The sequence below is a fragment of the Panulirus ornatus genome, chromosome 4 (genome assembly GCF_036320965.1).
Source record: "Panulirus ornatus isolate Po-2019 chromosome 4, ASM3632096v1, whole genome shotgun sequence".
Taxonomy (NCBI): Eukaryota; Metazoa; Arthropoda; class Malacostraca; order Decapoda; family Palinuridae; genus Panulirus; species Panulirus ornatus.
Window position 1 is genome coordinate 22254513 of NC_092227.1, and position 18257 is coordinate 22272769.

Genomic DNA, 18257 nt, shown 5'->3' on the forward strand with positions numbered 1-18257 from the left:
TGCAAAAGATGCATCAGGCATGAAATTGTGGAGGTTGAACAGATTCGGAAGGATAGTGAGTGGTAGGATGAAAAAGTAAGGTTGTTAGTAAAAGAGAAAAGAGAGGCGTTTGGAAGGTACTTGCACGGAAGTATTGCAAATAACTGGGATCTGTATAAAACAAAGCGGCAGGTCAAGAGAAAGGTGCAATGGTTAGAAAAGAGAGGGAAATGAGAGTTGGGGTCAGAGAGTATCAGTGAAGTTTAGGGAGAATGAAAAGATGCTTTTAAAGAAGATAAAAGAACATGAGTAAGATAAGACAACAAAATGTGAACGTCGATGAAAGGGGCAAGTGGGGAGGTAATATACATACATATATATATATATATATATATATATATCATGTGATTGTCCAATCACATGTTTACCAAATGGCGTCCAAACTTCGTCTCTTCGATGTATATCAACGGACTGTTATATTTCTCTATTGTGTCTCTCCTGATGATGTGATTATTACAAGAAAGTGCACTTGGGAACTTTTCGTGTTTCATTTTCCCCGTGGACTCAAAGGAATATATATATATATATATATATATATATATATATATATATATATATATATATATATATATATATATATATATATATATATATATATATATATATATATATATATATATATATATATATATATATATATATATATACATATATATATATATATATATATATATATATATATATATATATATATATATATTTTTTTTTTTTTTTTTGCTTTGTCGCTGTCTCCCGCGTTTGCGAGGTAGCGCAAGGAAACAGACGAAAGAAATGGCCCAACCCACCCCCATACACATGTATATACATACGTCCACACACGCAAATATACATACCTACACAGCTTTCCATGGTTAACCCCAGACGCTTCACATGCCCCGATTCAATCCACTGACAGCACGTCAACCCCGGTATACCACATCGCTCCAATTCACTCTATTCCTTGCCCTCCTTTCACCCTCCTGCATGTTCAGGCCCCGATCACACAAAATCTTTTTCACTCCATCTTTCTACCTCCAATTTGGTCTCCCTCTTCTCCTCGTTCCCTCCACCTCCGACACATATATCCTCTCGGTCAATCTTTCCTCACTCATTCTCTCCATGTGCCCAAACCACTTCAAAACACCCTCTTCTGCTCTCTCAACCACGCTCTTTTTATTTCCACACATCTCTCTTACCCTTACGTTACTTACTCGATCAAACCACCTCACACCACACATTGTCCTCAAACATCTCATTTCCAGCATATCCATCCTCCTGCGCACAACTCTATCCATAGCCCACACCTCGCAACCATACAACATTGTTGGAACCACTATTCCTTCAAATATACCCATTTTTGCTTTCCGAGATAATGTTCTCGACTTCCACGCATTCTTCAAGGCTCCCAGAATTTTCGCCTCCTCCCCCACCCTATGATCCACTTCCGCTTCCATGGTTCCATCCGCTGCCAGATCCACTCCCAGATATCTAAAACACTTCACTTCCTCCAGTTTTTCTCCATTCAAACTCACCTCCCAATTGACTTGACCCTCAACCCTACTGTACCTAATAACCTTGCTCTTATTCACATTTACTCTTAACTTTCTTCTTTCACACACTTTACCAAACTCAGTCACCAGCTTCTGCAGTTTCTCACATGAATCAGCCACCAGCGCTGTATCATCAGCGAACAACAACTGACTCACTTCCCAAGCTCTCTCATCCCCAACAGACTTCATACTTGCCCCTCTTTCCAAAACTCTTGCATTCACCTCCCTAACAACCCCATCCATAAACAAATTAAACAACCATGGAGACATCACACACCCCTGCCGCAAACCTACATTCACTGAGAACCAATCACGTTCCTCTCTTCCTACACGTACACATGCCTTACATCCTCGATAAAAACTTTTCACTGCTTCTAACAACTTTCCTCCCACACCATATATTCTTAATACCTTCCACAGAGCATCTCTATCAACTCTATCATATGCCTTCTCCAGATCCATAAATGCTACATACAAATCCATTTGCTTTTCTAAGTATTTCTCACATACATTCTTCAAAGCAAACACCTGATCCACACATCCTCTACCACTTCTGAAACCACACTGCTCTTCCCCAATCTGATGCTCTGTACATGCCTTCACCCTCTCAATCAATACCCTCCCAGATAATTTACCAGGAATACTCAACAAACTTATACCTCTGTAATTTGAGCACTCACTCTTATCCCCTTTGCCTTTGTACAATGGCACTATGCACGCATTCCGCCAATCCTCAGGCACCTCACCAGGAATCATACATACATTAAATAACCTTACCAACCAGTCAACAATACAGTCACCCCCTTTTTTAATTAATTCCACTGCAATACCATCCAAACCTGCTGCCTTGCCGGCTTTCATCTTCCGCAAAGCTTTTACTACCTCTTCTCTGTTTACCAAATCATTTTCCCTAACCCTCTCACTTTGCACACCACCTCGACCAAAACACCCTATATCTGCCACTCTATCATCAAACACATTCAACAAACCTTCAAAATACTCACTCCATCTCCTTCTCACATCACCACTACTTGTTATCACCTCCCCATTTGCGCCCTTCACTGAAATTCCCATTTGCTCCCTTGTCTTACGCACTTTATTTACCTCCTTCCAGAACATCTTTTTATTCTCCCTAAAATTTAATGATACTCTCTCACCCCAACTCTCATTTGCCCTTTTTTTCACCTCTTGCTCCTCTCTCTTGACCTCCTGTCTCTTTCTTTTATACGTCTCCCACTCAACTGCATTTTTTCCCTGCAAAAATCGTCCAAATGCCTCTCTCTTCTCTTTCACTAATACTCTTACTTCTTCATCCCACCACTCACTACCCTTTCTAATCAACGCACCTCCCACTCTTCTCATGCCACAAGCCTCTTTTGCGCAAGCCATCACTGATTCCCTAAATACATCCCATTCCTCCCCCACTCCCCTTACTTCCATTGTTCTCACCTTTTTCCATTCTGTACTCAGTCTCTCCTTGTACTTACTCACACAAGTCTCCTTCCCAAGCTCACTTACTCTCACCACCCTCTTCACCCCAACATTCAATCTTCTTTTCTGAAAACCCATACAAATCTTCACCTTAGCCTCCACAAGATAATGATCAGACATCCCTCCAGTTGTACCTCTCAGCACATTAACATCCAAGAGTCTCTCTTTCGCGCGCCTGTCAATTAACACGTAATCCAATAACGCTCTCTGGCCATCTCTCCTACTTACATAAGTATACTTATGTATATCTCGCTTTTTAAACCAGGTATTCCCAATCATCAGTCCTTTTTCAGCACATAAATCTACAAGCTCTTCACCATTTCCATTTACAACACTGAACACCCCATGTACACCAATTATTCCCTCAACTGCCACATTACTCACCTTTGCATTCAAATCACCCATCACTATAACCCGGACTCGTGCATCAAAACCACTAACACACTCATTCAGCTGCTCCCAAAACACTTGCCTCTCATGATCTTTCTTCTCATGCCCAGGTGCATATGCACCAATAATCACCCATCTCTCTCCATCAACTTTCAGTTTTACCCATATCAATCCAGAATTTACTTTCTTACATTCTATCACGTACTCCCACAACTCCTGTTTCAGGAGTACTGCTACTCCTTCCCTTGCTCTTGCCCTCTCACTAACCCCTGACTTTACTCCCAAGACATTCCCAAACCACTCTTCCCCTTCACCCTTGAGCTTCGTTTCACTCAGAGCCAAAACATCCAGGTTCCTTTCCTCAAACATACTACCTATCTCTCCTTTTTTCACATCTTGGTTACATCCACACACATTTAGGCACCCCAATCTGAGCCTTCGAGGAATATGAGCACTCCCCGCGTGACTCCTTCTTCTGTTTCCCATTTTAGAAAGTTAAAAAAAAAAAATACAAGGAGGGGAGGATTTCTGGCCCCCCGCTCCCGTCCCCTCTAGTCGCTTTCTACGACACGCGAGGAATGCGTGGGAAGTATTCTTTCACCCTTATGCCCAGGGATAATATACATATATATATATATATACATACACACACATACACACACACACACGCACATATACACACACACACACACATACATATATATACATATGAAAAATGTAAGAAACAATTTAGAAAACTGAAACCTCTAGCTTGAAATGAAAAGAAAAAATGAATGTCACATAATGGTTCAACCTCTGGCTATGGAAAAGGAAATGTTTAATTTATTTACACAAAAGTCAATAGTATATATATATATATATATATATATATATATATATATATATATATATATATATATATATATATATATATATATATATATATATATATATATATATATATATATATATATATATATATATATATATATATATATGTATATATATATATATATATATATATATATATATATATATATATATATATATATATATATATATATATATATATATATATATATATATATGTACATATATATATATATATATATATATATATATATATATATATATATATATATATATATATATATATATATATATATATATATATATATATATATATATATATAGGAAACGATCACAATTTTACGCGTGATCAAGATATTCCTATGAGTCCACCGGGAAAATGAAACACGATAAGTTCCCAAGTGCACTTTCGTGTAATAATCACATCATCAGGGGAGACGCAAGAGAGAAATATAAGTCAGTTGATATACGTCGAAAAGACGAAGCTAGGACGCCATTTGGTAAACTTGCGATTGTTCAAGACATACAACGAGCGTTAATAAACTTAATCATTTTACAAATATTATCAGCAATAAAGTTATCTAATTTGTATAGACCATCAGTAATGTTGAGATTATAATTCTTTGTGTATTTAATAATTGATGATTCAATGATATTTCTCGTGGTAATAGAGTTAGAGATAATAACTGAGATGGCATTACTCCAGTCAATATAATGATCATAGTTTTTGACGTGATTAAACAAGTCATTTGATTCTTGTCCCGTTCTTATACTATATTTCTGTTGTTTAAGTGTAAGAGAAGTATCCTTACCAGTCTACCAAACATAGAATATATCACAATTTCCACAAGGCACTTTATAGATGCATCCAAGAGAATTTTCTGGTGAATTCCTCATTAAGATATTCTTTATAGTATTGTTGTTGCTGAAAGCAACATTTACATTAAAGGATTTAAGCAACATGGGAAGTAGAGTATAATTATTATTAAAAGGGAGAACTAAAAGATTCTTGGTGTCAATGGGAAGTTTGGGCTCAACACTATAAAATGATTTCTTTGCTAACTTAAGGGATTTATCAATGAAAAATCTAGGATACTTTAACTTAGATCCAATAGAATAGATCTATCTCTAACTCATCATCAATAAACTCTGGACTATAAATACGTAATGCCCAAGGAACATGGATTGAAATGATGATAATTTAACTCTGTCATGTTGAAATGAGTAATAATGGATATATGAGCATACCCGTAAATACGTAATTCCCTAAGGAACATAGACTGAAATGATAATAATTTAACTCTGTCATGTTGAAATGAGTAATAATGGATATATGAGCATACATTGGTAGGTTTTCTGTATATGCTAAACTTAAACTTGTTTCCTTGCCTATGAATCATGCAATCTAAATATGATAGCATACCATTATTTTCATTTTCTACAGTAAATTTAATGGAAGGTACTAAATTGTTAAGTAAGGGGAGCAATATTTGTAATTTTTCATTTATTGGCCAAGCACAAAGAACATCATCTACATACCTAAACCAAATTCCATTAAAAGGTAAGATATCCTTTAATAATTTTGTTTCAAAAAATTCCATATAAAGTGTTTCCTCACTTTTCGCTAAAGTTCCAGTTCATGACCTTTTAGAATATTTATTTGATATCTTGCATGAAATTCATTTACCAGTTTCAAAGTCTCTTATCATTGAACTGATAAAATTGTGTCTAAAAGAGTGTGTATTTCAATTCAATGAAGAATTTTGTGCTTAAAAATTTGGTATGGCAATGGGTAACCCTCTTTCACCTGCACTAATTAATCTTTATATGGATTTATTGAAACAAAATTTTTTGGATATGGTATTGACTGGAGTAATGCCATCGCAGTTACTAACTCTAACTCTATTACAACAAGAAATATCCTTGAATCTTCTGTTATCAAATACACAAAGAATTATAATCTGGCCTATACAAATTAGATAACTTTATTGTTGATAAAATTTGTAAAATGATGAGTTCATGAACGCTCCTTGTATGACTTGGACAATCGCATGTTTACCAAATGGCGTCCGAGCTTCGTCTCTTCCATATATATCAACTGACTAATATTTCTCTCTTGTGTCTCCCCTGATGATGTGATTATTTCACGAAAGTGAACTTGGGAACTTATCGTGTTTCATTTTCCCGGTGGACTCATAGAAATGTATATTATTTTTTTCATTGTATTTGGTCGTTGTCTCTCACGTTTGCGAGATATTGCAAGGAAACAGACGAAAGAATGGCCCAACCCACCTACATACACATGCATATATATATATATATCTAACTATCTATCTATCTATCTATCTATCTATCTATATATATATATATATATATATATATATATATATATATATATATATATATATATATATATATATATATATATATATATATCTTTCATACTATTCGCCACGTCCCGCGTCAGCGAGGTAGCGTTAAGAACAGAGGGCTGGGCCTCTGAGGAACTATCCTCATCCAGCCCCTTTCTCTGTTCCTTCCTTTGGGAAAAAAAAAAAAAAAAGAGAGGGGAGGATTTTCAGCACCCCGCTCCCTTCCCTTTTAATCGCCTTCTACGACACGCAGGGAATACGTGGGAAGTATTCTTAATCCCCTATCCCCAGGGATATATATATATATATATATGTATATATATATATATATATATATATATATATATATATATATATATATATATATATATATATATATATATAGATATATATATATATATATATATATATATACATATATATATATATATATATCCCTGGGGATAGGGGATTAAGAATACTTCCCACGTATTCCCTGCGTGTCGTAGAAGGCGACTAAAAGGGGAGGGAGCGGGGGGCTGGAAATCCTCCCCTCTCGGTTTTTTTTTTTTTTTCCAAAAGAAGGAACAGAGAATTGGGCCAGGTGAGGGTATTCCCTCAAAGGCCCAGTCCTCTGTTCTTAACGCTACTTGGCTAATGCGGGAAATGGCGAATAGTTTGAAAGAAAGAAAAGAAAATATATATATATATATATATATATATATATATATTTTTTTTTTCATACTATTCGCCATTTCCCGCATTAGCGAGGTAGCGCTAAGAACAGAGGACTGGGCCTTTGAGGGAATATCCTCACCTGGCCCCCTTCTCTGTTCCTTCTTTTGGAAAAAAAAAAAAAAAAAAAAAAAAAACGAGAGGGGAGGATTTCCAGCCCATATATATATATATATATATATATATATATATATATATATATATATATATATATATATATATATATATATATATATATAGAGATAGAGATGCTCTGTGGAAGGTATTAAGAATATATGGTGTGGGAGGCAAGTTGTTAGAAGCAGTGAAAAGTTTTTATCGAGGATGTAAGGCATGTGTACGTGTAGGAAGAGAGGAAAGGGATTGGTTCTCAGTGAATGTAGGTTTGCGGCAGGGGTGTGTGATGTCTCCATGGTTGTTTAATTTGTTTATGGATGGGGTTGTTAGGGAGGTAAATGCAAGAGTTTTGGAAAGAGGGGCAAGTATGAAGTCTGTTGGGGATGAGAGAGCTTGGGAAGTGAGTCAGTTGTTGTTCGCTGATGACACAGCGCTGGTGGCTGATTCATGTGAGAAACTGCAGAAGCTGGTGACTGAGTTTGGTAAAGTGTGTGGAAGAAGAAAGTTAAGAGTAAATGTGAATAAGAGCAAGGTTATTAGGTACAGTAGGGCTGAGGGTCAAGTCAATTGGGAGGTGAGTTTGAATGGAGAAAAACTAGAGGAAGTGAAGTGTTTTAGATATCTGGGAGTGGATCTGGCAGCGGATGGAACCATGGAAGCGGAAGTGGATCATAGGATGGGGGAGGGGGCGAAAATTCTGGGGGCCTTGAAGAATGTGTGGAAGTCGAGAACATTATCTCGGAAAGCAAAAATGGGTATGTTTGAAGGAATAGTGGTTCCAACAATGTTGTATGGTTGCGAGGCGTGGGCTATGGATAGAGTTGTGCGCAGGAGGATGGATGTGCTGGAAATGAGATGTTTGAGGACAATGTGTGGTGTGAGGTGGTTTGATCGAGTGAGAAACGTAAGGGTAAGAGAGATGTGTGGAAATAAAAAGAGCGTGGTTGAGAGAGCAGAAGAGGGTGTTTTGAAGTGGTTTGGGCACATGGAGAGGATGAGTGAGGAAAGATTGACCAAGAGGATATATGTGTCGGAGGTGCAGGGAACAAGGAGAAGAGGGAGACCAAATTTGAGGTGGAAAGATGGAGTGAAAAAGATTTTGTGTGATCGGGGCCTGAACATGCAGGAGGGTGAAAGGAGGGCAAGGAACAGAGTGAATTGGAGCGATGTGGTATACCGGGGCTGACGTGCTGTCAGTGGATTGAATCAAGGCATGTGAAGCGTCTGGGGTAAACCATGGAAAGCTGTGTAGATATGTATATTTGCGTGTGTGGACGTATGTATATACATGTGTATGGGGGTGGGTTGGACCATTTCTTTCGTCTGTTTCCTTGCGCTACCTCGCAAACGCGGGAGACAGCGACAAAGTATAAAAAAAAAGAAATATATATATATATATATATATATATATATATACATATATATATATATATATATATATATATATATATATATATATATATATATATATATATATATATATATATATATATATATATATATATATATATATATATATATATATAAATATATATATATATATATATATATATATATATATATATATATATATATATATATATATATATATATATATATATATATATATATATGTATATATATATATATATATATATATATATATGTATATATATATATATATACATACATATATATATATATATATATATATATATATATATATATATATATATATATATATATATATATATATATATATATATATATATTTTTTTTTTTTTTTTTTTTTTATACTTTGTCGCTGTCTCCCGCGTTTGCGAGGTAGCGCAAGGAAACAGACGAAAGAAATGGCCCAACCCCCCCCCCCCATACACATGTACATACACACGTCCACACACGCAAATATACATACCTACACAGCTTTCCACGGTTTACCCCAGACGCTTCACATGCCTTGCTTCAATCCACTGACAGCACGTCAACCCCTGTATACCACATGACTCCAATTCACTCTATTTCTTGCCCTCCTTTCACCCTCCTGCATGTTCAGGCCCCGATCACACAAAATCTTTTTCACTCCATCTTTCCACCTCCAATTTGGTCTCCCTCTTCTCCTCGTTCCCTCCACCTCCGACACATATATCCTCTTGGTCAATCTCTCCTCACTCATTCTCTCCATGTGCCCAAACCATTTCAAAACACCCTCTTCTGCTCTCTCAACCACGCTCTTTTTATTTCCACACATCTCTCTTACCCTTACGTTACTTACTCGCTCAAACCACCTCACACCACACATTGTCCTCAAACATCTCATTTCCAGCACATCCATCCTCCTGCGCACATCTCTATCCATAGCCCACGCCTCGCAACCATACAGCATTGTTGGAACCACTATTCCCTCAAACATACCCATTTTTGCTTTCCGAGATAATGTTCTCGACTTCCATACATTTTTCAAGGCTCCCAAAATTTTCGCCCCCTCCCCCACCCTATGATCCACTTCCGCTTCCATGGTTCCATCCGCTGACAGATCCACTCCCAGATATCTAAAACACTTCACTTCCTCTAGTTTTTCTCCATTCAAACTCACCTCCCAATTGACTTGACCCTCACCCCTACTGTACCTAATAACCTTGCTCTTATTCACATTTACTCTCAACTTTCTTCTTCCACACACTTTACCAAACTCAGTCACCAGCTTCTGCAGTTTCTCACATGAATCAGCCACCAGCGCTGTATCATCAGCGAACAACAATTGACTCACTTCCCAAGCTCTCTCATCCCCAACAGACTTCATACTTGCCCCTCTTTCCAGGACTCTTGCATTTACCTCCTTTACAACCCCATCCATAAACAAATTAAACAACCATGGAGACATCACACACCCCTGCCGCAAACCTACATTCACTGAGAACCAATCACTTTCCTCTCTTCCTACACGTACACATGCCTTACATCCTCGATAAAAACTTTTCACTGCTTCTAACAACTTGCCTCCCACACCATATATTCTTAATACCTTCCACAGAGCATCTCCATCAACTCTATCATATGCCTTCTCCAGATCCATAAATGCTACATACAAATCCATTTGCTTTTCTAAGTATTTCTCACATACATTCTTCAAAGCAAACACCTGATCCACACATCCTCTACCACTTCTGAAACCGCACTGCTCTTCCCCAATCTGATGCTCTGTACATGCCTTCACCCTCTCAATCAATACCCTCCCATATAATTTACCAGGAATACTCAACAAACTTATACCTCTGTAATTTGAGCACTCACTCTTATCCCCTTTGCCTTTGTACAATGGCACTATGCACGCATTCCGCCAATCCTCAGGCACCTCACCATGAGTCATACATACATTAAATAACCTTACCAACCAGTCAACAATACAGTCACCCCCTTTCTTAATAAATTCCACTGCAATACCATCCAAACCTGCTGCCTTGCCGGCTTTCATCTTCCGCAAAGCTTTTACTACCTCTTCTCTGTTTACCAAATCATTTTCCCTAACCCTCTCACTTTGCACACCACCTCGACCAAAACACCCTATATCTGCCACTCTGTCATCAGACACATTCAACAAACCTTCAAAATACTCATTCCATCTCCTTCTCACATCACCGCTACTTGTTATCACCTCCCCATTTACGCCCTTCACTGAAGTTCCCATTTGCTCCCTTGTCTTACGCACCCTATTTACCTCCTTCCAGAACATCTTTTTATTCTCCCTAAAATTTACTGATAGTCTCTCACCCCAACTCTCATTTGCCCTTTTTTATATATATATATATATATATATATATATATATATATATATATATATATATATATATATATATATATATATATATATATATATATATATATATATATATATATATATATATAAGATATATACATACCTATACATCTCAACTTATACAAATATATGCACACATAGACATATATATATGTACACATGTACAAATTCATACTTGCTGCCCTAAATTATTCCGTCGATACCTCGCCACACATGAAATAACAATCCCCTCCCCCCACATGTGCGCAATGCAGCACTAGGAAAAAACAACAAAGAGCACATTCGTTCACACTCAGTCTCTAGCTGTCATGTATAATGCATAGAAACCACGACTCCCTTTCCACATCCAGGCCCCACACAACTTTCCATGTTTTACCCCAAGCACTTCACATGCCCTTGTTCAACCCATTGCAGCTTGTCGACCCCGGTAAACCACATCGTTCCAATTCACTCTATTCCTTGCACGCCTTTCACCCTCCTTCATGTTCAGGCCTCAATCACTAAAAATCTTTTTCACTTAATGTTTCCACCTCCAATTTGGTCTCCCACTTCTCGTTCCCTCCACCTCTGACATATATATCCTCTTTGTCAATCTTTCCCCACTCATTCTCTCTATGTGACCAAATCATTTCAAAACACCCTCCTCTGCTCTCTCAACCACACTCATTTTATCACCACACATGTCACTTACCCTTTCATTACCTACTCGATCAAACCACCTCACACCACATATTGTCCTCAAGCTTCTCATTTCCAACACATCCACCCTTCTCCGCACAACTCTATCTATAGCTCACGCCTCACAACCATATAACATTGTTGGAACCACTATTCCTTCAAACATACCCATTTCTGCTTTCCAAGATAACGTTCTCGCCTTCCACATATTGTTCAACGCTTCCAGAACTCTCGCCCCCTCCCTCACCCTGTGACTCACTTCCGCTTCCATGGTTCCATCCGCTGCCAGATCCACTCCCATATATCTAAAACACTTCACTTCCTCCAGTTTTTCTCCATTCAAACCTAACTCCCAATTGATTTGTCCCTCAACCCTACTGTACCTCATAACCTTGCTCTTATTCACATTTTCTCCCTCAGCTTTCTTCTTTCACACACTTTATAAAAGTCAGTCACCAGCTTCATCAGTTTTTCACCCAATTCAGCCACCAGCGCTGTATCATCAGCGAACAACAACTGACTCGCTTCCCAAGCTCTCTCATCCAGAACAGACTGCATACTTGCCCGTCTCTCCAAGACTCTTGCATTCACCTCCCTAACAACCCCATCCATGAACAAATAATTAAACAACCACTGCGACATCATGCACCCGTGCCGTAAACCTACATTCACTGAGAACCAATCACTTTCCTCTTTTCCTACTCGTACACATGCCTTACATCCTTGATAAAAACTTTTCACTGCTTCTAACAATTTGCCTCCCATACCATATGTTCCTGATACCTTCTAGAGATCATCTCTATAAACTCTATCACATGCCTTCTCCAGATCCATAAAGGCTACATACAAATGCACTTGCTTTTCTAAGTATTTCTCACATAAACTCTTAGAAGCAAACACCTGATCCACACATCCTTTACCTATTCTGAAACCACACTGCTCTTCCCCAGTCTGATGCTCTGTACATGCCTTCACCATCTCAATCAATACCCTACTATATAATTTCCCAGGAATACTCAACAAACTTATACCTCTGTAATTTGAACACTCACTCTTATCCCCCTTGCCTTTGTGCAATGGCACTATGCAAGCATTCTGTCAATCCTCAGGAACCTCACCATGAGTCATACATACATTAAATAACCTTACTAACCAGTCTGCAACACAGTCACCCCCTTTTTGATAAATTCCGCCCGCAATACCATCCATACTCGCTGCCTTGCCGGCTTTCATCTTCCGCAAAGCTTTTACTACCTCTTCCCTGTTTACCAAATAATTTTTCCTAACCCTCTCACTTTGCACACCACCTCGACCAAAACACCCTATATCTGCTGCTCCATCATCAAACACATTGAACAAACCTTCAAAATAGTCACTCCATCTCCTTGTCACATCATCACTATTTGTTATCACCTCCCCATTAGTCCCCTTCCCTTATGTTCCCATTTGTTCCCTTGTCTTCCGCACTTTATTTACCTCCTTCCAGAACATCTTTTTATTCTCCCTAAAATTTAATGATACTCTCTCACCCCAACTCTCATTTGCCCTCTTTTTCAGCTCTTGCACCTTTCTCTTGACCTGCCTCTTTCTTTTATACATCTCCCAGTCATTTGCACTATTTCCTTGCAAAAATCGTCCTAATGCATCTCTTTTCTCTTTCACTAATAATCTTACTTATTCATCCCTCCACTCACTACCCTTTCTAATCTGCCCACCTCACACGCTTCTCATGCCACAAGCATCTTTTGCGCAAGCCTTCACTGCTTCCCTAAATACAGCCCATTCCTCCCCCACTCCCCTTACGTCCTTTGCTCTTACCTTTTGCCATTCTGCACTCAGTGTCTCCTGGTACTTCCTCACACAATTCTCCTTCCCAAGCTCACTTACTCTCACCACTCTGATCATCCCAGCATTCTCTCCCCTTTTCTGAAAACCTTTACAAATCTTCACTTTCTCCTCTCCAAGATAATGATCAGACACCTTTCAGCACATAAACGTCCAAAAGTGTCTTTCACGCGCCTATCAATTAACACGTAATCCAATAACGCTCTCTGGTCATCTCTCCTACTTACATACGTATACTTATCATCCACAGCAGATTCCATACTTTCCACTTTATCTAAAACTCATGCATTCACCTTCCCAACAACCCCATAAATAAACAAATTGAAAAATCATGGGGACATCATGCAACCGTGCCGCAAACCGACATTCACTGGGAACCAATCACTCTCCTCTTTTCGTACTTGTACACATGCCTTATACCACTGATAAAAACCTCTCGCTGCTTTTAGCAGCTTTCTTTCCTAGACATTTACTCTTAAGACCTTCCACAAAACATCTCTATCATCCTGATCATATGCTTTTTCCAGTTCCACAAATGCTAGATACAAACTCATCTGTTTTTCCAAGTATTTCTCAAACACATTGTTCAAAGAAAACACCTGACCCACACAATAGCTACCACTTCTTAACCACACTGTTCTTGTACAACTTGATGCTTTATATATCCCTTTACTTCTCATTCAATACCCTCACATGTAACCTTTCAGGAATACTTTGAAATATTATGCATCTGTAGTTTAAAAACTCACTTTTATCCCCTTTGCCTTGTACAACGGCACTATACATGCATTCCGCCAATGCTCAAGCACTTCACCTTCATCAGTACATACAGTGAATATCATTACAAAGTAATCTACAACACAGACATCACCTGTCTTGATAAATTGAATTGCAGTACCATCCAAATCCGCCGCCTTGCCGGATTTCATCTTCTGCAAGGCTTCTGCCACCTCTTCTATCTTCACCAAACCACAATCCCTGACTCCTAAACTTTGCACGCCATCACGACCAAAACACCCTACATCTGCCACTATATCATCAAACACATCTAGGATACGTTCAAAGTACTCATACCATCTCCTCACGTCATCACTTCTTGTTATCACTCCCCCCCCCCCTGTTCACTTGTCTTACACACGTAATTTACCTCCTTCCAAAATATCTTTATATTCTCCCTAAACTTTCACGATACTTTCTCATCCCAACTCTCATTTGCCCTCTTTTTGATCGCTTGCAGCTTCCTCTTGATCTCCTGCAGCTTTCTTTTATTCATCTCCCAGTCATGTGTATTCTTTCCCTTTAGGTATCGTTCAAACGCCTCTCTTTTCCCTTTCAATAACAACTTTACTTATTCATCCCGCCACTCACTACCCTTTGTAATCTGTCCACCTCCTACCTTTCTCATGCCACATGCATCTCTTGTAACTGCCATCACTGCTTTCCTATGCACATCCCATTCCCCACCCACTCACCTCACGTCATTCACTCTCACCTTTTGCCATTCTATATCAAATCTCTCCTGGTAATTCTTCACAAAAGTCGGCTCTCCAAACTCATTTCCTATTACCACTTTCTTCTCACCGACATTTTCACTTCTTTATTAAAAGCCTCTACAATTCATCACCTTCTCTTGCACAAGATAGTGACCTAATCCCAACAGCTGCCCCTCTCATCACATTAACATTCAAAAGTCTCTCTTTCACACGTCTGTCAATTAACATAGAACCTAATAATTTCCTTTCACCATCTCTCCTACTCGCATACGTATACTTGTGTACACCTCTCTTTTTAAACCAGGTATTCCTTATCACCATTCTTTTTTCAGCACACAAATCCACAGGTTTTTCAATATTTCCATTCAAAACAGTGAATACCTAATGTACACCAGTGATACCCTTAACTGCTACATTTTTCACCTTGGCATTAAGTCACCCATTAATGATACACGGTTTCGTGCATCAAAACTGCCGACACACTCACTCAGCTGCTCCCAAAACACTTGCCTCTCAAGATCTTTCTTCTCATGAGGTGCATAAGCACCAATAATCACCCATATTTCTCCATCCACTTTCACTTATACTCATATCAATCTAGAATTTACTTCCTTACACTTCATCAGAAACTCCCACAACTCCTGCTTAAGGAGAAGTGCTACTCCTTTCTTACCTCTTCTCCTCTCACCAACCACTGACTTTACTCCCAAGACTTTTCCAAACCACTCTTCCCCTTTACCTTGAGCTTCATTTCACTCAGAGCCAAAACAAGAAGTTTCTTTCCTCATACATAGTACTTACATGGCTTTTCTTCTCATCTTGGTTACATTCACACACATCCAGACACCCCCAATATGAGCCTTCGAGGAGGATGGGCACTTCCCGTTGACTCCTTCTTCTGTTTCCTCTTTTAAAAGTTGAAAAAAAATGAAGGGAAGCTTTCTGGCCCGATGCTCCCGCACCCTTTAGTTATCTTCTACGATACGCGGGGAATGAATGGGATGTATTCTTTCTCCCTTATCACAATATTATATATTATATATATATATATATATATATATATATATATATATATTTCTTTTTTTCTTTTTTTTTTTTTGCTTTGTCGCTGTCTCCCGCGTTTGCGAGGTAGCGCAAGGAAACAGACGAAAGAAATGGCACAACCCACCCCCATACACATGTATATACATACGTCCACACACGCAAATATACATACCTACACAGCTTTCCATGGTTTACCAGAGACGCTTCACATGCCCCGATTCAATCCACTGACAGCACGTCAACCCCGGTATACCACATCGCTCCAGTTCACTCTATTCCTTGCCCTCCTTTCACCCTCCTGCATGTTCAGGCCCCGATCACACAAAATCTTTTTCACTCCATCTTTCCACCTCCAATTTGGTCTCCCTTTTCTCCTCGTTCCCTCCACCTCCGACACATATATCCTCTTGGTCAATCTTTCCTCACTCATTCTCTCCATGTGCCCAAACCATTTCAAAACACCCTCTTCTGCTCTCTCAACCACACTCTTTTTATTTCCACACATCTCTCTTACCCTTACGTTACTTACTCGATCAAACCACCTCACACCACACATTGTCCTCAAACATCTCATTTCCAACACATCCATCCTCCTGCGCACAACTCTATCCATAGCCCACGCCTCGCAACCATACAACATTGTTGGAACCACTGTTCCTTCAAACATACCCATTTTTTGCTTTCCGAGATAATGTTCTCGACTTCTACACATTCTTCAAGGCTCCCAGAATTTTCGCCCCCTCCCCCACCCTATGATCCACTTCCGCTTCCATGGTTCCATCCGCTGCCAGATCCACTCCCAGATATCTAAAACACTTCACTTCCTCCAGTTTTTCTCCATTCAAACTCACCTCCCAATTGACTTGACCCTCAACCCTACTGTACCTAATAACCTTGCTCTTATTCACATTTACTCTTAACTTTCTTCTTTCACACACTTTACCAAACTCAGTCACCAGCCTCTGCAGTTTCTCATATGAATCAGCCACCAGCGCTGTATCATCAGCGAACAACAACTGACTCACTTCCCAAGCTCTCTCATCCCCAACAGACTTCATACTAGCCCCTCTTTCCAAAACTCTTGCATTCACCTCCCTAACAACCCCATCCATAAACAAATTAAACAACCATGGAGACATCACACACCCCTGCCGCAAACCTACATTCACTGAGAACCAATCACTTTCCTCTCTTCCTACACGTACACATGCTTTACATCCTCGATAAAAACTTTTCACTGCTTCTAACAACTTGCCTCCCACACCATATATTCTTAATACCTTCCACAGAGCATCTCTATCAACTCTATCATATGCCTTCTCCAGATCCATAAATGCTACATACAAATCCCTTTGCTTTTCTAAGTATTTCTCATATACATTCTTCAAAGCAAACACCTGATCCACACATCCTCTACCACTTCTGAAACCACACTGCTCTTCCCCAATCTGATGCTCTGTACATGCCTTCACCCTCTCAATCAATAAGTGTGAGTGCTCAAATTACAGAGGTATAAGTTTGTTGAGTATTCCTGGTAAATTATATATATATATATATATATATATATATATATATATATATATATATATATATATATATATATATATATATATATATATATATATATATATATATATACACACACATATATATATTTATCTTGTTTTATTAGACTCCATCGCTATCTCCCGCGTTAGCGAGGTACCGCAAGGAAACAGACGAAAGAATGGCCCAACCCTCCCACATACACATGAATATACATACACGTCCACACACATACATATACATACATATACATTTCAACATATACATATATACATACAGAGACATATACATATACATACATGAACATAATTCATATTGTTGCCTTTATCCATTCTCGTCGCCACCCCGCCACACATAA